At 40.4% G+C, this 21936-nt stretch overlaps 1 protein-coding gene and 1 long non-coding RNA gene across 7 annotated transcripts in view; one reads left to right on the plus strand and one right to left on the minus strand.

Annotated features, from left to right (window-relative positions):
- The window catches only part of Hs6st3 (heparan sulfate 6-O-sulfotransferase 3), a 726575-nt gene that overhangs the window by 509886 nt on the left and 194753 nt on the right, over nt 1-21936 (plus strand).
- The window catches only part of LOC118238867, a 69604-nt gene that overhangs the window by 11010 nt on the left and 36658 nt on the right, over nt 1-21936 (minus strand). For 4 of the 6 annotated variants that reach the window (XR_004772217.1, XR_004772220.1, XR_004772216.1 and 1 more), the window contains 2 exons: nt 19285-19371; nt 7572-7715 (listed from right to left, as the gene is read on the minus strand). This is a non-coding gene — a long non-coding RNA (uncharacterized LOC118238867). Of the gene's footprint in view, nt 1-3075; nt 6654-7571; nt 7716-8918; nt 9043-19284; nt 19372-21936 lie in introns of those variants that run through there. The other 2 variants (XR_004772221.1, XR_004772218.1) reach the window with 2 other exon arrangements.

A 21936-nucleotide genomic window follows, 5' to 3' on the forward strand; every position in this document is an offset into this window, starting at 1 on the left:
CTCAATTTTTGCTTCATTTTCAGTTATATATTTGTAATTAAATTTGAAGTTCATTAGCTATTTTTTCCTCATAGTTACTGTGGATTATTTTGACATTCGTGCTTAACACAGCTTAAAGCTTCTCATTATCTTGTTCTCATCTCAAATGATGTAAAAGGGTGCGTTTTCTTTACATTGTGGTGATTGCCCCTCCCACTTTGCACACTATTTTTTTATGAACCTGTTTTGCTGTGTGGCCTGTTTTGCACATTTATATATGTTTGTGTGTGCCACACGTCTGCCAGGTTCTTTACTCAGAGCCCAATCTTGCGTTTCAGCCCTTCCATGTGTTCTAATTTTCTTTCCCCCTGAAGCATCTCCTTTAGGATTTCACTTAGGAAGAGCTCGTGTGTAATGAACACTTGAGGATTTGCTTTTCTCAAAGCATCCTTCCCTTGCCTCTGTTCCAGAAGCAGAGTTTTCCTTGTGTTGACAGTTTCTAGGGCAACACTTTTCTTTCCCCATGTACTGGACACTGTCTTCTGACATCTGTGGCTCTACAGAGTTGTCACTCATCAATATGATTGTCTGTTTGCCAGTAATAGTCACTTTCCCCTCTGTTCCCAGTAAATATTTCTTCTGTTCTTTCAGAAACACACTTTCACTCTAAGTATGGCTAGCTATAGATTTTTTAAGAATTCATTTAGCTCTGAAGTCATTGGGCATTTTGGATCAAAAGCCAGTGTCTTTAATACATTGTTGGATATATTGATTATTATAAGCCTTTCAATTCTTTCTTCTTCCCAGTTCCACCATCCCCTCTGATACGCCATGTTTATGAATTCCAGTTTTATCTGTGTATTTTTATCCTGTCAACTCCCATCTTTGTTTTAGTATTTTTATCTCCAAGTTTCAGGTCTGAGTTCTAGTTCATTGATCCTCTCCAGTTATGTTGTTTACTGTTCTTTTATCCTACTCTATTTTCACATCTTAAAAATTCAAGTGTCTCTGAATTATTCTTTTAAAATCTGATTTGCCTTGAAAAGTCAGACTTTGTCACAGTCCCAGGCCTTTCTCACTCTAGAACATTCTGGGGTTTCTTGTTTGTGGTGTCTTGCTGTTTGTCTGTGTATTTTAACTAAGTTTTAGCCTCTGTTTTTTCCTCAGCATTATCTCAAGAACTTTTTGTCTTACAACTTAGTGCTATATTGCTCTAGAGAGATGCTTTCCAGGAACATGGAATTTGTATTTAATTATTTTCTATACCTGAGATTTTGTACTGGAAGTAGGACTTCCCACTACAAGTATGAATGGGGATCACAAAGGCCTTACTGTTCATAATGATTAATTTGTGGTTTCTAGTTCTCCTTCATACCTCATGGTAAGTTCCCTGGCTCTTCTGAGGTCAAAGATTGTTTCTACTTAACTCTTCTACTTTGGAGTATGAGCTTTATGTAAGGCTCTAGGAAGTTTCTCTCTGTGAGCAGACTATGCCCCTTGTCTCTCAAAATGATCCAAGTAGAGTCAATGCCGCAAAATTTTATCAATACCTTTGGGACACCTGTGACTTTGGTATTGGCTTACTTCCTCTGGGTTTTAACTCTCATGTCTCTGGGACTTTACTTCAGTTTGAATTCCTTACTTCCTTACCAATTTGAAATATATATGCTTTTAGATTTAAGCATATTCTCTACTTATACACAATGTTAAAAGAAAATTATTGAGAAAATTGAGACTTTCAGAAAACAGGCATCTCCTCTGAGACATTGTTGTTTTTATAATGCCAGTCAGAATAGAGACAGGAAGGAAAATCATTGTGTCATTTTTGTTTCAGAAGTATAATCCAATTCAGCATTATAATTAGAAATGGATTTTTTTAACTTCTAAAAGTAAACTAAAGACAGAAATGCTCACATGTGAAAGGACTGGTACATATGAGATGGACTGTTTACTGTCAGAAACTGGTCTATAGTTCCAGGTGCCAATGGAATGAGCCAGGTAAATGTTGAAGCTTCAAGCAAGCTCCTTTAGTCTCAATGGCAGGGATGGAAATAGATAAAAAAGAGTTAAAACTAAGGCACTCAGGGTGTTTTTTATGGCTAGTGGGCTTTTCCTCCCCATTGTATCTGGTGATTGTCTATCAAAACTTCCCGGTATCTAACACCAGTACCCTGTAGTCTACTCATATCTAAGAGTGAAGGATTAATAAAGGCTTTATTGTGAAAGATCATCCATAAATGCTGTAGTTTTTTTCTGTAAAGAACAGAAGAAGATACTGTGTCCAATAGTCTTAAGTTTTAATGAGGGGGAAAAAAGAAAGAAAGTTTTAATGGTGAACAAAGCAATTCCTGTGGAGGAAGAAATACTTATTTCATTTTCCTTGTCTTCTCTTCCAACTGCCTTGGCAAACCTGTTATACTTAGAGGTCATTCAGCCTCAATCTGTAGCATCTCATAGGTACCTGCTGTCAGTCTAGGCATGTTGCAAACTTCCCCCAATCAAATTACCACTATTAAAATTGGGCCATTCTATATTTCTTAAATGTTACTCAAGACTTTTCCAGATAGTGTGGCAAAATTTCCCAAACCACAATTAATTTCAGTTCACCTTGGTGAGTTTGTCATATATTCTTTAAGCATTTTTGTAGATGAAAGTGTGCCGGAACCAATGCTCTGCAGTTCATGAAATTGTCACTTAAAAATTAAGGATGCAGGAAGTCACAGAAGGTGAAAAGGGAGCTGCCACTCTGCCGCTCAATGCTCATATATTTAAAACTCCATGCAGAGCAGAGCTCGGTTCACTTGAGTCCAGCGTAAATGCGTAAGTGAGATGCTCTGTTGGTTCTGACCACTGTGGTTTGAACATGTGTGTCCCTTCAAGACTCCTGATGAAGCTTCATCTTCAAAAATGGAATTCAAGGGTGCCACCTTTAGGAGATCATTTGGTCATCAAACCTGTGTCCTTTGCACGAGATCAGTGCCTGATAAATGATATGGAATTCAGCCATTCGGTGTTCCCTCTACGCCTCTCATCTTTCACCAAGCAAGCACGGATCTCACCACACTCTCAATGCTGCTACGGCTTCTCAACCTGCAGACCGTAAGAAGTGAGTGTGTGTTCCTTATGAATTACCTAGTCTAACTGACTTGGTTGCAGTTTCAGGAACTGACTAATTTGTGACCTCAAGCTTGGCTTTCCTACTTTAAAAGAAGATTGATTTATAAGAAAGTGGTTTGCTGAGGCCTGGAGTAAAAGTATAATTTAAGTTCTGAATATCAAAGTCTAGTTTGCTGTCTACAGTTCAGAGTGTTGATATTCCTTTGCAAGGCAGTTGCAAGCACAGACCTTAGAATAAAAGGAATTTAGGGCCCCCATCTAAGGCTAAAATCTATGCTTTGATGAAGGAAGGCGGTGACTGGTTTGGCTGTTCACTGTTTGTCTGATGAACTCAGAGAACAGTGTATAGTATCACCTGGATTCTGGCCCGGAGCAGCTTCCTTCCATAAGGCAATAAAGTCACTATTTCTAGTGGCGGTGCTGCTTCTTCTTGTCCTCAGTGCTGATGGTGGCACTTTGACAGTGCAGGCTGCACACTATGCTAAGGGTTAAGGAACAGACTTCCTCTGCCCATCTGGGCCATCATCTGAATGCATCAGGCGAGACATCAGTAGAAAAAGAGGAGCTGAGAGCAGACGCCTGTGATGCCCATGTTTACAGTGAAATCCGCCAGGTATTTGCTTGTGTCTCTCCCCTCACCAGGCTCTGAGCCATTCTTACAAGCAGAACCTCTCCTAACTCCTTTTCTACCCTTTCATCTTGCTTCCCTGTCTCTCTTCTAACCCTGCAAGCAGACAGCTTGCAGTGTGCCTCTTCCCTGCAGTGAGTCAAAATATGGAGGAGCAGATTCCCACCCCACCCCATGAATCAGCCAGCATGGGTGTGCTCATCAGCAGGGACTAGCGTTCCTCAGACTTCCACACAGGAAGACAGGAATATAAAGAGGAGGCATATGTACCAACGCGACAGGGGAAGGCAGAAATGAAGAACCGCTGCAGAAAGCACAACAAATCTCAGCTTGGGTCGGGAACAAACAGCACACAGTTCTGTTTGCTTAAGAATACGGTTCTTAGTCACAAAAGGTTGGTTTAGGAATGGGTGTTTTTGTTGTGTGTCTGTGGAATGAATACAGCATGCTCCAAAGGCACGAGAGAGTTGTGACTCTAGAAATAGTTTAAAGTGGATGAATAATTAGATGCCTATTTTCTAGTCACTTCAACAAACACGAGGACCTGGGGCATGGCTATTCTCTGACTTAGCGGCAGGTGCTGTGTATAAAGGTGTTGCTTCTAAGACTTTGCATTGTTTTAGCTGTTGCTTCTTGATGTCCACTGATGTTTTGTATGCCCTGAGTACACATGTACTGGAAGTGGGTGGTACGGAGAAGGTGTGTGAGTCTGATCCTCATTATCATGGTTTTTAAGAGTTTGAATCTGCTTTGGTTTAAGAGCAAAATGTTCCCAACAGGTTCATGTGCTGGAACTCTTTGCCTCCAGCTGATGACACTGTTTTGGAAGGCTCTGGAGGCTTTAGGAGATGGAACTGATGGAGGGATTGGGTCACTGGGTGCAGGCTCTGAGGATATATTGCTCAGTACTGTTTCCTGCCCATCTATGCTATTCTGCTGCGATGTGAAGATGCCACTGCCACAAAGTTGCACCTTATCATGTCTTCCCATTACCATGGACTGCATCCCTCAAACCATGTGGCAAAACAAACCTTTCCTCTCTCTCTCTCTCTCTCTCTCTCTCTCTCTCTCTCTCTCTCTCTCTCTCTCTCATTCACTTCTTGATGATATTTTATCATAGTGATGAAAACGGTGCATAGTACAGGGCTTTTGAGAGGTGATTGAGTAAAGGAGACAGGGTCCTCCTGGAAGTGATTACTGCCCTTAGAAGCAGAGGCTCTAGAGAACCTGACCCATTGCACTGGTCTGTGATTTTGGTGTTCAAGACCCTAGAAATATGTTGGTGAGGTTTGTTGTTGTTGTTGTTGTTGTTGTTGTTGTTGACTTGATACAAGCTAGTGTGATGTGTGAAGAGAACCCCAATCCAGAAAATGATCCCATCAGATTAACCTGTGGTCAAGTCCTTGAAACATTTTTGGTTTTGATTAATGGTTGACATGGAAGGGTTCAGCCACTGAGTGTTGTATCAACCCTGGGCAGTGGTCCTGAGACAGATAAGGAGGCAAATTTATCAAGCCATCTAGTGAGCCAGTAAGAATTAATCTTCTCTAGTCTCTGCTTTGATTATTGCCTCCTGGTCCCTGCCTTGAGTTCCTGCTTCAGCATCCCCTAATAAAAAACTAAAAATTTTAAGCCAAATAAGCCCTTTCCACCCAAGTTGCCTTAGGTCATGATCTCTATCACAAAAATAGAAACAAAACTAAGACCACAACTGTAAGAAGTGAGTTTTTCTTCTTTTACAAAGCTCTATTCTATGCTAATTTCCTGCAGTTGTTCATCCTGCTGCCTTCAGTAGGTCTTATTTGTGGTGAGAGGTGAAGGGCAGATTGCTTTGCATTCTTCATTTGAACCTCAGTGCATTTGAACCTCACTGACGATATACAAAGGAAAGAACCATGGAGAAAGGCTACCAGTGAGAAGAAAAGAGAGAATCACTTGTTTTATGTCACCAATGCTAAGTAAGGACTTGTAAACTAGAGATTTGAGCTCCTTTGAAGTTTAAATTGCTGCCCAACAAATGATCCTTGTCTCATCATATCGAAAGGTAATATTGCTGGAAATGTCAGGTCAGAGCCTGGGTTCTCGTAGCTCTATTAGGTTAGGCTTGCCATCTATCCTTAACAGGCCAATTAAAGAAATAATTGATTTTTGTAAAGCAGAGAAAGGAGATTTATTTAATGTAGCCATATTTGAAAAGATAAAAAGACACACCCAAGTCTATCTTTAGGGCACAGAAAGGAGGTTTAGTACTGAATTGAATGTAAGCATCAAAACTGAGCAGCTCTGGGCAGGGTGTGGTCCTGCCCATCACTAACTTACCCATGATCTTCATTATCTCAGCTCCTACTTCCCAGCCTGACCCGTACTGTGTGCAGCCTCTTCCATCAAACAAGCCACACTCCACATCCAACATGTCTTCCTTCCCTAGTGGAAGACTCTTCGGGAAAAGTGGATTTCCCTGGGTGCCTAGATGCTCTGACAGTCAAAGGGAAGCCTACTGTGTCTCCTTGGATGGCATTGAACCTTTCTGGACACTTAGAGTCATGGAGACACAGGAAACGTAAGTCTCACTCATCTACTCTCTCCTGGAGTACTTATTAATCTCCGTAGGCCTTCATTTAGTGAATGTCTTTAAAACTTTCCTTTTACCAAAACGTTTAGACGTTGCATTGGTTTTACTCTACAGTGGTGTGATATGAGCTCTGTTTTCTATGAAAATACCAAGTCCCTAAAACCCAAGCTCCTTCAGCCCTGTAGCTAACAAACAGCTCACAAATATCTATGAGACATGCCTTCTACATCTTTAAAGGCAGTGGTTTGTCATGTTCTGAAATGGCGTTTCTTCTCAAAGGCTTCTCAGCAGCTGTGTCCCTTGTCTGTAGCAAGTTCTTGTAGGAAATTTCATTGCCTTTCAAAGATTATCCCATATCTGTAAAATCATGGATCATATAATTTAACCTTAGTTCTGATTCCTATTTAGTTTCAGGCTCATATAGCTCAGAACCCACAGATTATTTGGGAGCTCATTTTCCCTCCTCTGACCACACAGGATGTCCTTCTGATGCAGCCTAGCCAGTGTTTCTTGGAACACCTTTCTCTTGGCCCTAGCAACAATGCCATGCTATGGACCTGTATAGCTTCTCCCTCAAGGATATTCTGTCACTGGTTTGCACATAGAAAACCAATGCTTTTATTATGTTCCCAATTTAAGGTAATTAAAAAGGAATGATGAATGTGATTCCCTTGGGGCTAAAATAGTCCAGTGCTTACTTTATGAAAACAGATCATTATTTATTCTTACTTGCTTAGACATTGTGTACCTTTCCAGTTTAAGGAACTATTGTCTCAGAATGGCCCTTGAAATTTGCAGGATAGACTGCTTGGAAGTCCTTTTGGTCCTTGCTAATTCATGCTCTCCTACATCATTTGGACCCCTACCCTGCCTGGGACCACTCCATATTCCACGAATCTTTCAATTAGTATCCATGTCTTTGCTAGGACTCAGTTCTGACACGGTCTTCTCCATCACCCTTTCCATAGGTACCACCAGGGGTGCGTACCTATCTGCTGCGTTCTCTATAGCACTCTGATCATGGAGACTTTCAGTAGCATCTTACACAAATGGACCCATGGCTAGCATCTACATTTCTCATGGGGGAACCTCTGTCACCCCATCTTCTCCATGATACTAATCTGAGTACAAAATGGAGATGTGGCAACAAACGGACCTTTCTTGCCCTGAACTAACTGCTAGGCCCATTGCTTTATGTCAGAAATATAATACGATACAGGATTGGTCCTGCTCTAGGGTTGAATAGAGGAGACCTGTAAACCAGGTCAATCTTACCTCCAGATGAATACAACTTGAGTCTGCTCACACAAAGTGGGATCTAGCGACTCAGCCTGGCAGAGAAGAACAGAGGAGGGAGGTCCAGGAAATAGCTTCATCCACAGCCCTGTGTTCCGCTCAGCTCTGTCTGCATCTCTGCTCCTTTAATTAAGGAAAAACAATCCCTTAAAACCTTGACTGCATGAGCACAGACTACTTCCCCGATGATTTGATGAAATCTAAAGCTTTCCCTGGGCACCGTTTCTTTCATCTGGCTCCCGAAAATGTTTAAGCCAAGAAGAAAGTACACTTGTCCTTGCCAGGGACTTGCAAAATGTGCTCCTGACTGGTAAAACACAAAATGCTTCTAAGAGTGAGGAAATCATACAACACAGGCTGCCGTGTGATAATAGCAAATGGGCTCCGATTTGGTTTGAGATGGGAGGGAAGGTACTTACTGCATAGTAAGTACGCGGTTGATAAGAGACCCTGATGGCACCGTTGCCAAGCCTCACTCTCACACATGCCCACCACACCAACTGACTTTGGATGGAGTTGCCTGTACAGAGTGAGGGAAGAATTTGGCTGCGAGGGTGCAATTTGGCACAGTTCAGCTCTCACTACCCAAAAAGCAAGCAGTATGCCATTGGGGTTGGGGTTTGGGCATGTCAACTGGGTCCCTCATCCTCTCTCTCTTGCCTCCTCCTCTGGCCCACAGCACCACATGGATCATTTTATTTACTTTTGGGCTTCACAGTGCCAGAGACACAGCGCTGGCAGCTCCGGAGGGAAGCAGCATACTTTTCCAAGAGTCTCTAATGCTAGAAACGCAGAATGGAGTTGACATAAATCTAATGAAATGAAACTGCTCTCCTCCCCTCCCTGCAATCCCAGAAAGCAGTGGCATTTGGAAAATTGTGTTCTAAATGGGCTTGTGAGGGCAGGAGTTCAGGAGACGCCGGCTATGAGCTCATATGTATTTGAAGATGTCTGCTCTAGTCTTTTACCTTCTGCTGTTTGAAGATAAAGATATTCTGCTTTAGGGAATTAAATTTAAATATCACGTACTGACACCTGAGGGATTTAAAAGGGGGGGGGGAGTGGATTTTACAACTCTATTCGTTATGGACAAATAAACTAAAAATTAAAGAAAATGCCTTTCTTGGTTGCCCCCTACAAATTAAAAGAAAAATCTCCAGGAGGTTATAATATTTGTTGACTAAGAAATTTGCTAGTATCTGGTGAATTCAAAGGTTATTATTATAGTTATTGCAGCCACACATAACCCTGTGCTAATTTGAACATTTTCCACTGGATGGAGGCCCAGATGGGACTGCTCATATTCCAGATAGGAAAAATATTTACCTTATCACATTGATAGGAATAACAGTACTGGTAGCAAACACAGACAAGTGGCCAGTATATGGAGCATCTGTGGAGCTCTTGTTATCTTGTGCTCCACACTGTGTGGATGCTGATGTCTTTCTTTCTGCCAAAATAAAACAGTTGATGGAAAGACAGCGTGTGAGTGGCAAACAGAGATTAATATGGAGACATGGGGAAGTTATTTTATCTGCTGTATCTTCAGTTTCCTCTTTTGGAGACAGAGGGATAGTGATTTCAAAGGTATGCTCTACGAAGTCATTGCGAGAGTGTCATGCCTGGCCACAGGGAGTAATGCAAATCTCTGATAATATCAGGATGAAGACAAGGGGTGAGCAAGGCTGGTGATGGATAGTGATTAAGATCAAAACCTCAGAACTCACATGGTCATGAGTTTATCAAAAGTATAGTCTCCAGGTACCAGACATTGGCAATATGTTGCATAGTCATGGTGAATAAAAAGAGAAGGCCCCTGCTTTATGGACAGGATAGGAATAAACATGGGAAAAAACAATAATGCATTCTCCTTCCCTCCCCTACCCAGTGGCAGGGCCTTGTGGCAGAGTCCCTAGGTTTGTTTAAAGCCTGATTTGAAATCCTGTTTTCTTCTGTGTCTGCGTGGTGTTTCCATGGTGCCCAAGAAGAATAACTTGTAATGTGTTAACACTGAGACCTTCTCCTGTTTGAGAGGCTAACTTAGGGTTGTTGGAGGAGAGTCAGTCACTTAGTGTTGTTGGAGGAGAGTCAGTCACTTAGTGTTGTTGGAGGAGAGTCAGTTGCAGCACTGTTGGCCCCGGGGTGACAGCTTTATCTCATATTCATATATCTACATATATACATACATGAATGTACATATATATATGTATATGTGTGTATATATATACATATATATATATATATATATATGAGATAGAGAGAGAGGGTGTGTGTCTAGATATATGCAGTCAGTAGAGAGACTCTTGGAGCCTGTGTTAACTTTGTTTTCTCAGTGCTGATAGCATCACTAATACTTAGGGCTTTCAGTTTCTACCTAGAAAAGTCATAGTGAAACAGGTGAGTTATTCACCCAACTTACCGGTACCCACTTCTCTTAGTCACCCAGATATGCATATCTATCTAACTATCATCTATCTATCTATCTATCTATCTATCTATCTATCTATCTATCATCTATCTATCATCTATCTATCATCTGTCTATTTATCTATCTATCTATCTAATATATTTCAATTGGATATATATCAGATATACACAACTCCAACCTATTAAAATTTTCATAGAGAATAAGATCCTATGAATTTGAACTATGCTAAGGATTCATCCTGTTTTCTTGGATGGAAATACCTCTGTGATGGAGCAACATTAAATTGAGGATTCAACTTAAGGACACAAAGGTTATCTGTTTCTTGTTTAGTCTTAAGCAAGGTGTGCAACTCTGTCTACTGAAGTTTTTCTTACTATTTTGAGAATTAAAAAAAAATATGTTGCAGAAATAAGTTTGAGGAGTTCCTGGCAATTTATTTAGAACTTATCCCATTTGAGTAATACACATTTAAGATTATAAAGGTGTGAACCTAAATGTTACTGGGTTGAGATGGCTTTTTTTTTTTTTTTTTGGCCATCATGTTTCCTAGCTCCTAGAGAAGGAATCATATGTTTAAGTTAGGCAAGGAGGTCAGCCACATTGTGAGTATCAGCCACATGGAAGGGAGCAGAGTTTTGAGAAAGAGTGGGAAAGCCAACACACTTAGCCTCTGGTCTGCATCTAAAAGGAAGACAGAGGGAAAACATAAGACACAGTTATGCCAAAAAATGCACATGTAAAAATAAATTATTGAGGCTTAAAATGAACCAATACACAGCCTGTACTGGAGAACTTCCCTGTGCTTAACTTATCTTTCCACATCCTGATGCTTCAAAAACATGTGTTTTGTGCAAGGTGTTCTGGTGCAACATGGATTTGTATTCTTTAAAAAAATTCTTCCAATCTCTATGTATCATTGAAACATGTATCTTTAACACAATTAGTAGTGAAGTAAGGTTCACATATGTCATTTTGTTATTTGTTTCTTATATATTTTGGCCCATTGACGTCTTCCCTATTACAGGCTTTAAAGGAAATAAATAAGTATTTTCCATTGTGCAATTGTAATGTCCTTGTTCTGCGGTGTTTTGAATTATCTTCTTAGTAGTTGCTGGGAGGTTTACAATGATTTTAATGTAGGACAATCTAGCTAGGAATCATAACAATGAAATCTCTGAACTACACAAATACTTCTATGTATCTGGCTTTCATTCTGCTCCCTCTAGGTTGTTGCTGCCATAGAGATGAGTCTTCACTTACTATGTCCACCAGTAAAGCTTACAGCACCTCTGTAAGGCCTTGTGTTTTAGGGAAGAGAAAAAAATACACATCATACTATCTTTTATATCTACCAATGTTGTTGCCTTATCAATGCTCCTAATTTCTTGAGGAATATTTTTAAGTACAGCCTAGTGTCTTTTCATTCCATCTTGGAGAGTTTCTTTTGCTATTTCTCATCGGACAGAAAACACAAATTTTCTCCTTCTATTTCGAAATATTGAAACTCCACTTCATGGTGGAATGATTTGCTCATGCTGCGTAGGGTTCTTGTTTGACAGCCCTTTCTGACACTCAGCTTTGTCACACTGCCCACTGGCCCCTCAGTTTCTGGTGGCTGCATCAGCTGTTAATGTAATGCATGTCCTCGGATGTAAATTGGTATCTCTTGCTACTTTTGACTTTCTTTGTCTTTAAATTTTTAAATGTTTGCTTATTCTTCTTGTCTAGGTGTGGATCTTCTTGTATTTAATTTGCAAAAAGTTTGTTGAGCTTAAGGCCATAGGAATTGAAGTATTTCATCAAATTTTAGGAGTTTTGGTCATTCTGTCTTCAAATATTCTTCCTGTTTGTTTTCTCCTGCTCCCTCTTTCTCTTGGGACTCCTGTTATCCAGATGTTGACTAACTTGATGGTATGGACAAGCCATCAAGGTTTGTTGTTTTTCCTTTGTCTCCTTTTATGTGAATCCTCCAGCTAAAAACTTTGATTGATAAATCTCAATGCTTACCAGTTTTACTTCTAACTGCTCAAGCCATTTGTTGTGTCACGTGGCAATTTTTAATTTAATTATCATACTTTTCATCTCCAGAATTTCTCTGGTCAACCATAGAGCTGATGAAGTAAAAGAAAAACATTGTAGAAGAAGACAAACACCATGAATATTATTAAAATGAGATGTGGGCTTTAAAATGCTCTTTAAATTTCAGAAGTATTGCTATTTTCTACTAATAAGATGTTGATTCTGGTGATTTGGTTTTGCTGGTGTTCCTCCTGTCTTACGGAGCAGAGTCTCCCTGAATATAGATACCCAGTAATTTTTTTTTTTTTTTTTTGGTTTTTCGAGACTGGGTTTCTCTGTGGCTTTGGAGGCTGCCCTGGAACTAGCTCTTGTAGACCAGGCTGGTCTTGAACTCAGAGAGATCTGCCTGCCTCTGCCTCCAAAATGCTGGGATTAAAGGCATGCACCACCAACGCCCGGCTGTAAATAATTTTTTAATGCTATTCCTGATTATTGAAATCCTCAGTCAATGGTGTTTATGTATTGTTATTAATTATGGATGACAACCTAATTAGAGTTAGGCTATTGTTATATTATTATGAATGATAATGAAGCAAAAAAGAAACAAAATAGCTTTCTTCTCCCTTCTTTGTTTTCAACACTTTCCCATGTTAGATGCCAGTGAGATCTAGAATCCATTCCTAGAAAGTGATTGGTAGTAGTTATTCACAGAGAAGTTTAGTCATGGGTATTTCCCCCAGAGGAGTGTGTACTCCAGAGGAAAGTCAAAATATTTCTTTAGCCAATTAATAATAATAGAAGTGTAAGAAAAATGGAATTATAATTTTTAGGAATATTAATCCTCTGAAATCTGTAAAATAATATTAACACAGTAGATCATTCTTAGTGGCTGGGTATAATGTCCACTATTGCTTGTGGGCACTGAGATATTCTGGGAGATTGCCCCAGGATATGAATGACAGAAAATACAGGAAGTCTAGGAAACTGGCTGATGTTCTAGATGGAATGGAAACTCGATGAGGGCTAGCTTTGTAACATGATCCGGCCAATTCAGGATACAATGGCATAGTGAATAGCCAAAACTAATGGCTTTGCCTTAGCATCCGACATGGCACAGGAACATGGGACTCTAGAAAACCGTCATCAGACTCGGCCATCTGCAAATAGACAAATCATGTCTCAAAAAAGAAGGCCGTGGGAAGGATTTTCCTCCATGGATCCCTCTTCAGCGATAGCATGTTCCATATATGGCAGTCATTTGATGAATGGTCTTAAAGAAAATTGTATTTTGGGTAAAGAATATACTATACTATGTAATCTAAATCAATTCTGTATCCAAAAGACTAACTGCAAATTTTAATACGTGTGCTGTAGTCATCTGGAAGAGAAAATGTGAAAATTCAGAGACATAAAGTTCTTTAAAATGTACTGTTTAATAGAGTTCCTGGCATCAAAACATGGATTAACCCCATGGTTCATTGCTTTTCTAATAAATGTTATCACAGAGGTTAGGGGACTAGTATTGCAAAGATGAAAACACAGCACCATCTCAGGCGCTTAATAAAGCCACCGGCATCCTTGGTAGCTCTTCTGTTTTGGTTTTGACTTATTTGGGTTTGTGTTCATAGAAGCAAGAGCAAAATCCTACTCTTAACATGGTATCTACTTTTAGCCAAATGGGCCCAGAGGATCATGTGACATCAGAGAGTCTTCCTTGAGGCTTGGAGACTGTGAGCAACTGTTGCCTGGCAGAAGGTGAACCTGGGAGATGGGCTTCAGTCTCACACTGGTGGTTTCTCCTGTCCTGTACCCTCCCCAAGTTATTGTGGAACTTCTATTGTCCTCAAGTGAGATGTGATGTTTAGGTGTGAGGACTGGGAGAGCTGGAGAGATCTGTGTTTGCTAAACTTCATTATACATGCTGTGGTTTTTAGAATTTATCCAGACTTGTTTAATAGAGAAGACCACAGGATATGGACTCTGCTGGCAGTGATGTAGCCCATATTAAATCACCCCATTCCCATTCACAAATAAAATGGGGAACAGAACTTTATCTTGAATACAAATTTATAGTTAGATCCAGGCAAGGTAATTTTGAACTCACCTATTATCATAAAGTGGGAAGAAATGTCATACAAATTGCTCAGTGGTGGGCTCCCTGGACAGAAAGCAGTTCATAAACAACTGAGAGTTGCATGATAGTCTACTTGGAGCTAAGAGGCCTTTCTGAATTTCTCCATCTCTGATTATTCATCAGACGCCATTGCAAAAACAAAGTGCTACTAATATCCAAGATGTCATCTAACAGGCAGAGAAAATCCTGTAGTAGAGAAAACTGAGGACATTTAAAGATACATAGCAAGGAATCTGTCATAAAAGCCCATGTTCAGGGGGTTAAGATGTAAGTAATGTGGGCACATTACGCATTGTGATTAGAAACAAGCTGAATGGCGGTCACTGTGACAAGAGGCTCCGATTTATTGGATGCATGTCATTGGAATTTGCCCTTTCTTTTTATATGTCTTTCCATGATGAATGCCAATGCTGAGAAATGAAGAGCTCTTAGCCTCTTCATTCTTTACTAGATGCTGGCGAACTTGCCAATTGAAGCTTCTACAATTTTTTGCTTCAAGGTCATCAGATAGGGCAGAGTCATCCAAACAAGGTCACTGACTGTGTGAAAGTTAATAGTTGTTTCTTGAAAATAAAAGTCACAAGAACATTAGAGCACGGAGGATATAATTACCACAAAAGGGGGAATGGATGGAGTGAATATTTTCTTTTTTTTTAAATGTAATTCATTTAAAACAAATGTGATAAATAGCTCTTGGACAACTAAGGTCACCTGGTGCGCTCTTGGTAATTCAATTAGGGGAAATCTGAAAGCAGTAAGTGGGTGGTAGGTGGGAGCTGTAAAAGCACCGAACTGTTAATAACCTGAGACTTTTTCATCCCTTTATGTGGATGAAAGTGGATCAATTATGTGAACGCATAAGTCTCCGTATTGTCCTCATTTCATATATGGGCCCGAGGGGAGATTGCACGAGGTCCCCCAACACTGGGCTGGAGCTATGCCTCCTGGAAGAGGCTCACTGACTTCAACATGATTTTTACTTAGGGAAAAAATGTAACAGCTTTTTTCAAGTCATAATTTTGACACCCCAAGAGCAGAGCATCCTTGGATTTGGAGCCTGTTTGATGTTCAGAATGAGCACTGGTTTACAGCCCATGATTCTATGGCAACTGTGGAGAGCACTTAGTCCTAAACTGAGGGCTAGGAAGAGCAAGCAGTCAGCTATCCTAACAGCATAGACCCAAAGTGCATGTGGGTAGGGTTTGTGGAGAATTTGTTTTCAGAATTTTTATATTTAGATGGGCTTCTTCACACCATCCAGCAGACACTGTGTGTGGAATCCAAATCTGCTAACAGTGTTTACATATTTTTAAGTGAAATTGAAAACAACAGCATAATTCTTAATTTGATAAAAAGAATACATTTGTGAAATAATAAGACTGTCCTATAAAATTAAAAAAATATTATTCCCATGTATGTGTGACATCTCACAGTTAAGTGGGGTTTATTAAAAATCACATCATTCTGAATGCTGTGCCCCATGTCTGGTTATTGTAACATGGGTTGCTTTTAGAGAATTAAGAATTAATACTTGAAAATAGACTCTTCAGGTGTGGTGTTGAATATCGAGCACTCTGGAGGCAGATGCAAAAGGATTTCCAAAAATTCAAAGCCAGGTTCCACTGTATAGCAAACATCAGGCCACCTTGGGCTGTAGATTAAGACCTGTCTCAAGACTGACAAGAAAAACAGCAAACCTCAAATCAAACTAAAGAAAAACAAACAAAAATTATATTCTTTTTTTTCTACTCTTCATCAATGAAGTCGTATCGAAAAAGCAGCTCATCTAAGTATATCAGTGATAAATGGACTTTTCAACAGTATTGACCAGCATAACTATCTTTCAGACTTCTGCCAGGTGACAGCTGAATCAAAAAGCAAGCAAACTAAAACACATCTGAGAAGCCACTGTGACCATCTGTAAAGCCAAACAGCACGTGTATCCATTTATTTTCTCGACACATTAGCAAAACTCCTGACAAGAGCTACTGAAGTCTTGGCCTTGGCTCACACTTTAAGCCCATCAAGACAGACAAGACACGGAAACCAGAGTGACAGGACACACTGTGCCACACTTGAGGAAGGATAAAGAGATGAGGGTGGTGCTCAGCCACTTCTTCATTTTGATCAGTGTAGGACCTCCACCCATGGGATGGTGCTGTCCACAGTCACCGGGGATTCCCAACCTCAGTCAACAGAATCTAGAAGACCCATCCCAGAAACAACTGCAGGTCTGTCTTCTAGGTTATTCTTGATTCTGTCAAGTTGACAACCCAAACTAATCATCACCACACATGTTGGTCACATAGACAAGATGATATTTTATTTTAAGGGAAGCTGAAGTAAATTACTTTTAATGAAGTTCAAGGTCAAACTGAAATCCTCAAATAGGTTTATGAACAATTCATTGAGCCCATTCTGTAAAAGGATGTAAAGAAAAGCTCTCCCTGCTCCCGACTTACTTTTGTATCACAGGAACACACAGAAAGAAGGAAAGAGATACTTGACCACAGTAACAAAATGCAGCTAGAAATGCTTGAAAACTGTTCTGCTATTTAATATCTTATTTTTAGTTTTTTGTTTTTCAATTTTATTGTCCCATATATTCAACTTTTTTTCAGTAGTGTGGATGAAACCCATTGCCTCAAAAGTGCTAAGTAAGTGCTCTACCATGGAACTACCTCTTCAGTCTTACTTTCCCCTTTCAACTTGGGGATGTTCTTGGTCTTATAGTAGGGCATTCATCTAAATCCTGCCTTTTCTTTCATCCTCTTTATCATTGTACAGTCCTTAAAGATGTCATCCTTTCCCATGGTTTCAATTGTGCCACCCTTGAAATGAATCCCCAAAATATATTTCAAAAGTTTTGCATTGACTGATGTGTTTTCAGCTACTACTAAGTGAATTTAGCTTCCATATTCCAGTTCAAAATTGGCCATGATGGAGTATTTACACCAGGGTAAATTGGCAAACACAAGGCTTACTCTTTTCCTTACAATGTCGACGGCTAAACATTTGACAGCACAGAATTGAGAGGCATCCAAATTTTGAAAATACACTTCTGCTATAACATGCATGAAGTCAAAGCCTTTTGTCTATCTAGCCATCTCTTTCCACAGGCAGATGCTCCCACTCCCTGGGAATGTCACCATTGATCACCTGATTCATTCCCTTGATGGGGATTGCCTCTGGGTGAAGCTCTTACCCTACTTTATCTTCAGTTAACCCTTCTAAAATACCATCATGTTTCATGACTCAGCCTATGGTGTATACACTGAGTACTCCCCACATTGCATTTCTACCTCTGACCACTCTGCAGACAACAGATACTCAATTGCCAATTTGACATATCTACTTAGATAGCTGAAAGGCAAACCCTCAGATCCCCTGATGGCAGAGGTCCTTCTGTGTATACGTTTGTCTTATTGGTTATAAATAAAGTATTGTTGACCAATAGGGAAGCAAGATAGGTGGGACTAGGAGTCGAGGAGGATTCTGGGAAATCTAGTAAAGAGAAGTCTTGTGATCCAGGCAGGAAGTGACATATCAGGCAGACTCAGAATATAAGCAGGGACAAGCAGGAAATTGTGCTCTTCCTTCTCCTCTCTTCTCTGTGGAGCTGCCACGTGATCCTGGGAAGAGGACACGTGCCCCTGGTGTCCAGGGGCGTCCTCCATAAGATAAGTTTATAAATATATAGATTAATGGCTATGGTTGATCCTTAAGACAGAGCAAGCATATAAGAAATCATAGTCATTGGCCAGCAGCATTGTAACTAATGCAAGTCTCTCTGTGTTACTTGGGACCCTAATGTGGTAGCGGGCGGAACTCCGGTGGCTGGTGGAAAGATTTATTGTTGCAGTCCCCCTTCAGTCAGAGTGAAAACAGGCTAACTGTGACCTAAAGGTGATCCTGTAAGGTTCATCGAAGATTTTCTGTGTCCTTCTTGCCCACCATGCCACCTTTTGCTCACTCTGGCACTTTGAATTTGTCAAAAATCTTCCTGCTAGTTACTGTTTCATGGAATGTTCTCACACAGCTAATTCCCTCTGCCTCTGAGAAGTCTTCAGTGATATCCCCATTTCCACTAAGAGCCACTCCAACAGCACTGTGTCATAGATCAGTCTGTCCCTGTGACTCTTCACTGGTGACCTCCTGTCCTCCGCTCTGCTGCTCTCCCAGCACAAAGCATCTACTCTGCACACTCTCCATGTGTCTTGTTTATTATGTGTGCTTCTTGTCAACCAGTTAAGCTGCATGTAACAGGGACGTTGACTGCCTGTTTTCTGATTTATGTCATCATGCCTAAAGTAGTGACTGTCGTGTGACAAGGATGCCACAAAACGTTGTGAATGATTGACCTACCTTGAAAGACAATCCATCCTTGGTCTCAATTCTTTTTTTTTTCTCTCTCTCTTTTTATTATTATTAATTCAAGTTAGGGAACAGGCTTGTTTCACATGTAATTCCCCTCTCCCTCTCCCTCCCCTTACCCCCATTCCTTCTCCCCCACCTCCAACCTACCCCCACCCCATCCACCCACCACTCCCCAGGCAGGGTAGGGCCCCCAACCGGGGCTCCACCAAGTCCACCAAATCTTCCTGTGCTGGGCCTGGGTCCCTCCCCATGTGTTCAGAGACAGAGTGCATCCCTTCAAGTGGGATGGGCTCTCGAAGTCCCCCACATACAGCAGGGCAAAAAGCCAGTCCACCTCCGGAGGCTCCCAGGAGTGCAGGGGCCTCCCCAATGGCATCCATGATCAGGGGGCTGGATTAGTCCCGTACTGGCCTCCCAAAGAGCGTCTGGGGTCGATATGCTTTCCCTTTTTCAGGCCAACTGTTTATGTGGGTTTCTCAATTCTTTTGAACATCCAAACTATAACCTAAACTAAGTCTTTCCTCATTTAAGTCCTTCCTTGTTTGTTCACCTTTAAGAGTCCCAAGGAATGGGGTAGTTATGAATGAGGGGGTTGCTTTTAGAATCCAAAGGTGGAGGCTGAAATCAGGATTCCTGGAAACAGCTAGGAGAATAAACAATATGAAACTGAATTATGAATATCAAGTGAGGCAGTAGAACTTTTACTTCCAATCCAAAGTCATGTGGAAGATTACCTCAAAGTCGTCAGCTGCATGAGAGAACAGTGTTGGCTCCTTCTCTTTATCTTCTGATCAGCAGCACAAGACAGTTTCAACCATCTTCTGTTAGTCAGAGAAAGAACAAATGTCAAAATTTGAAGTGGCATTTCTACCAAGTATCATAGTAAGGTCAAAACTCTATGACTCAAGAGTCTGAGGAAGAAATAGTAGAGCTGCAGCCTACTAGCTGTAGAAGCCTGGCTTAAATGTCTGGTGCAAAAAAAAGTAACCTGAGTTATGGTAAATCAAAGACCATCTGGATATGGATATGGATATCTATGTATATATAAAATATAATGTCTCTTATCTAAATATTGGTGCATGGAAAGTGTCATTAGCTTAGTAGAGAGACCAGGCAAGTCTAAGTTAATAATATCTGTATTATTCTAGATAAAAGGTTCCATAGTAATCAACAGGTCCACAGACAGTGCTGAGTAGGAGCTGGCCCAAAGTCTGAGGCAGCAAAAGAGACAGACACAATATGAAAACAAAGAGCCATGACTCCTCATCTCAGTCTAGTCATCATCAGACATCACAGAATCAAGTTAATAGTATTTACAGCAAAAGTGGCCTTCAAGTGATCTGGGCAACTCATGAAATCTCCCCTGATTCAACAAAAGTGTAGCAGGGTAATATTCTAATTTGTGAGGAGACGGAGCTATCATATGTTTCTCTTCGTATGAAATAAGACACTGTATTTTGTTTAAGATATTATATTAATATATGCACTCATTGTGTTAAACATCTTTTATTACATACAATGCAGTCACATTAGAATAAGTTCAGATACACACATATATATTTGTATATAAACCTATGTGCATATTTTGGTACATCTCTGTTTATACAGTTGGTCTATGAACATAAACATGCCTTTGTGTATATATGTGTGTGTATCTGTACATTGTGAGTGCATTGTGTGTGTGCATTGTGTGTGTCTATGTGTGCATTGTGTATATGTGTGTGTGCATTGTGTGTCGATATGTGCGTTGTGTATATATGTGTGTGTGCATTGTGTGTGTCTATATGTGCATTGTGTATGTGCATTGTGTGTGTCTATGTGTGCATTGTGTGTGTGTGCATATTGTGTGTGTGTGCATGGTGTATCTATATGTGCATTGTGTGTGTGCATATTGTGTGTGTGTGCATATTGTGTGAGTGTGCATGGTGTATCTATATGTGCATTGTGTGTGTGTGCATATTGTGTGTGTGCATTGTGTGTGTCTATATGTGCATTGTGTGTGTGCATATTGTGTGTGTGCATATTGTGTGTGTGTGCATGGTGTATCTATATGTGCATTGTGTGTGTGTGTGCATATTGTGTGTGTGTGCATGGTGTATCTATATGTGCATTGTGTGTGTGTGCATTGTGTGTCTATGTGTGCATTGTGTATATGTGTGTGTGCATTGTGTGTCAATATGTGCGTTGTGTATATATGTGTGTGTGCATTGTGTGTGTCTATATGTGCATTGTGTGTGTGTGCATTGTGTGTGTCTATGTGTGCATTGTGTGTGTGTGCTTTGTGTGTGTCTATGTATGCATTGTATGTGTCTATGTGTTCATTGTGTGTGTCTATATGTGCATTGTATGTGTGCATTGTGTGTGTTCATGTGCGTATTGTGTATATGTGTGTGTGTGTGCATTGTGTGTGTGTCTATATTTGCATTGTGTGTGTGCACGCACAGGCATGCAATTTCTTCCCTCCCCTTTTCTCTCATTTGCTCCCCATTTTTATACTCTTCTCCTTCCATACCTCATCCTCTCACTCCCTCCTTCCCTCTCCTCCTCCTGTTCTTTCCTTCCTGTCTTCTTCTCCCTTCCACACTCTTTGATCTGTCTTTCCATCCTTTGATCCCTTGGTTTTCCTATTTTTGAGGTATGATTCTCTTTGATGTACTTGGTGTACACAATGAAAGTTGCTGATGGTTATAAAAACATCACCCCTCCCCCTCCTGTTGTACTGAATGACTGATGTACACGTTTCTGGCTTAAAAACACCTCACCTATTTGTTCCCAATTGTGCCGAGCATCAGAACAAATTGTTTTGTATGTTTCTTTGAAAAAAAGATTGAATTCAGTCACACAGGTGTTTAGGAATCTGTGATGTGAATTGCCTCCAGTCTTTGAGGACCTTTGTGAGGGACAGCTCTCTGAAAACACTGCGGCTGTTAGCAACAGGACTGGTAACTGCTATAAAGGCCTATATTTTGAGAGGTACTACTTGACTATCCTCAACTCATATTTGGCTAATCTTTGGATATAGAACCATGAGAACAAGTGGTATATACTAAGGACTGCCTCACTGCATTACAAAGCTGAGACCATCTCATAATCGACATCAACAAACTGATGACCAATGTTGGGTGGTTGACTGTTTGCTCTGCAAGAATATTGAAATGTCTAGAAATAGCTTTAAATCACTATAGAGTGAGGCCTCATTTTTTTCTAAATATTTTGTTGCAGTGAGCACAAAGGCATGAGGATTTCACTTTATTATGTATCTAAGTTGAAAGCCAGGAGAGACTTCCCAATTTCTGGAGGACATCAAATATGCATTTTTGGCAACTAAACATTATTTTGTTCGTATTTTAATTTTTCTCTTTGATTCTACAAAACAGTACAAGGTA

Source organism: Cricetulus griseus (genome assembly GCF_003668045.3).
Source record: "Cricetulus griseus strain 17A/GY chromosome 1 unlocalized genomic scaffold, alternate assembly CriGri-PICRH-1.0 chr1_1, whole genome shotgun sequence".
NCBI classification, from domain to species: Eukaryota; Metazoa; Chordata; class Mammalia; order Rodentia; family Cricetidae; genus Cricetulus; species Cricetulus griseus.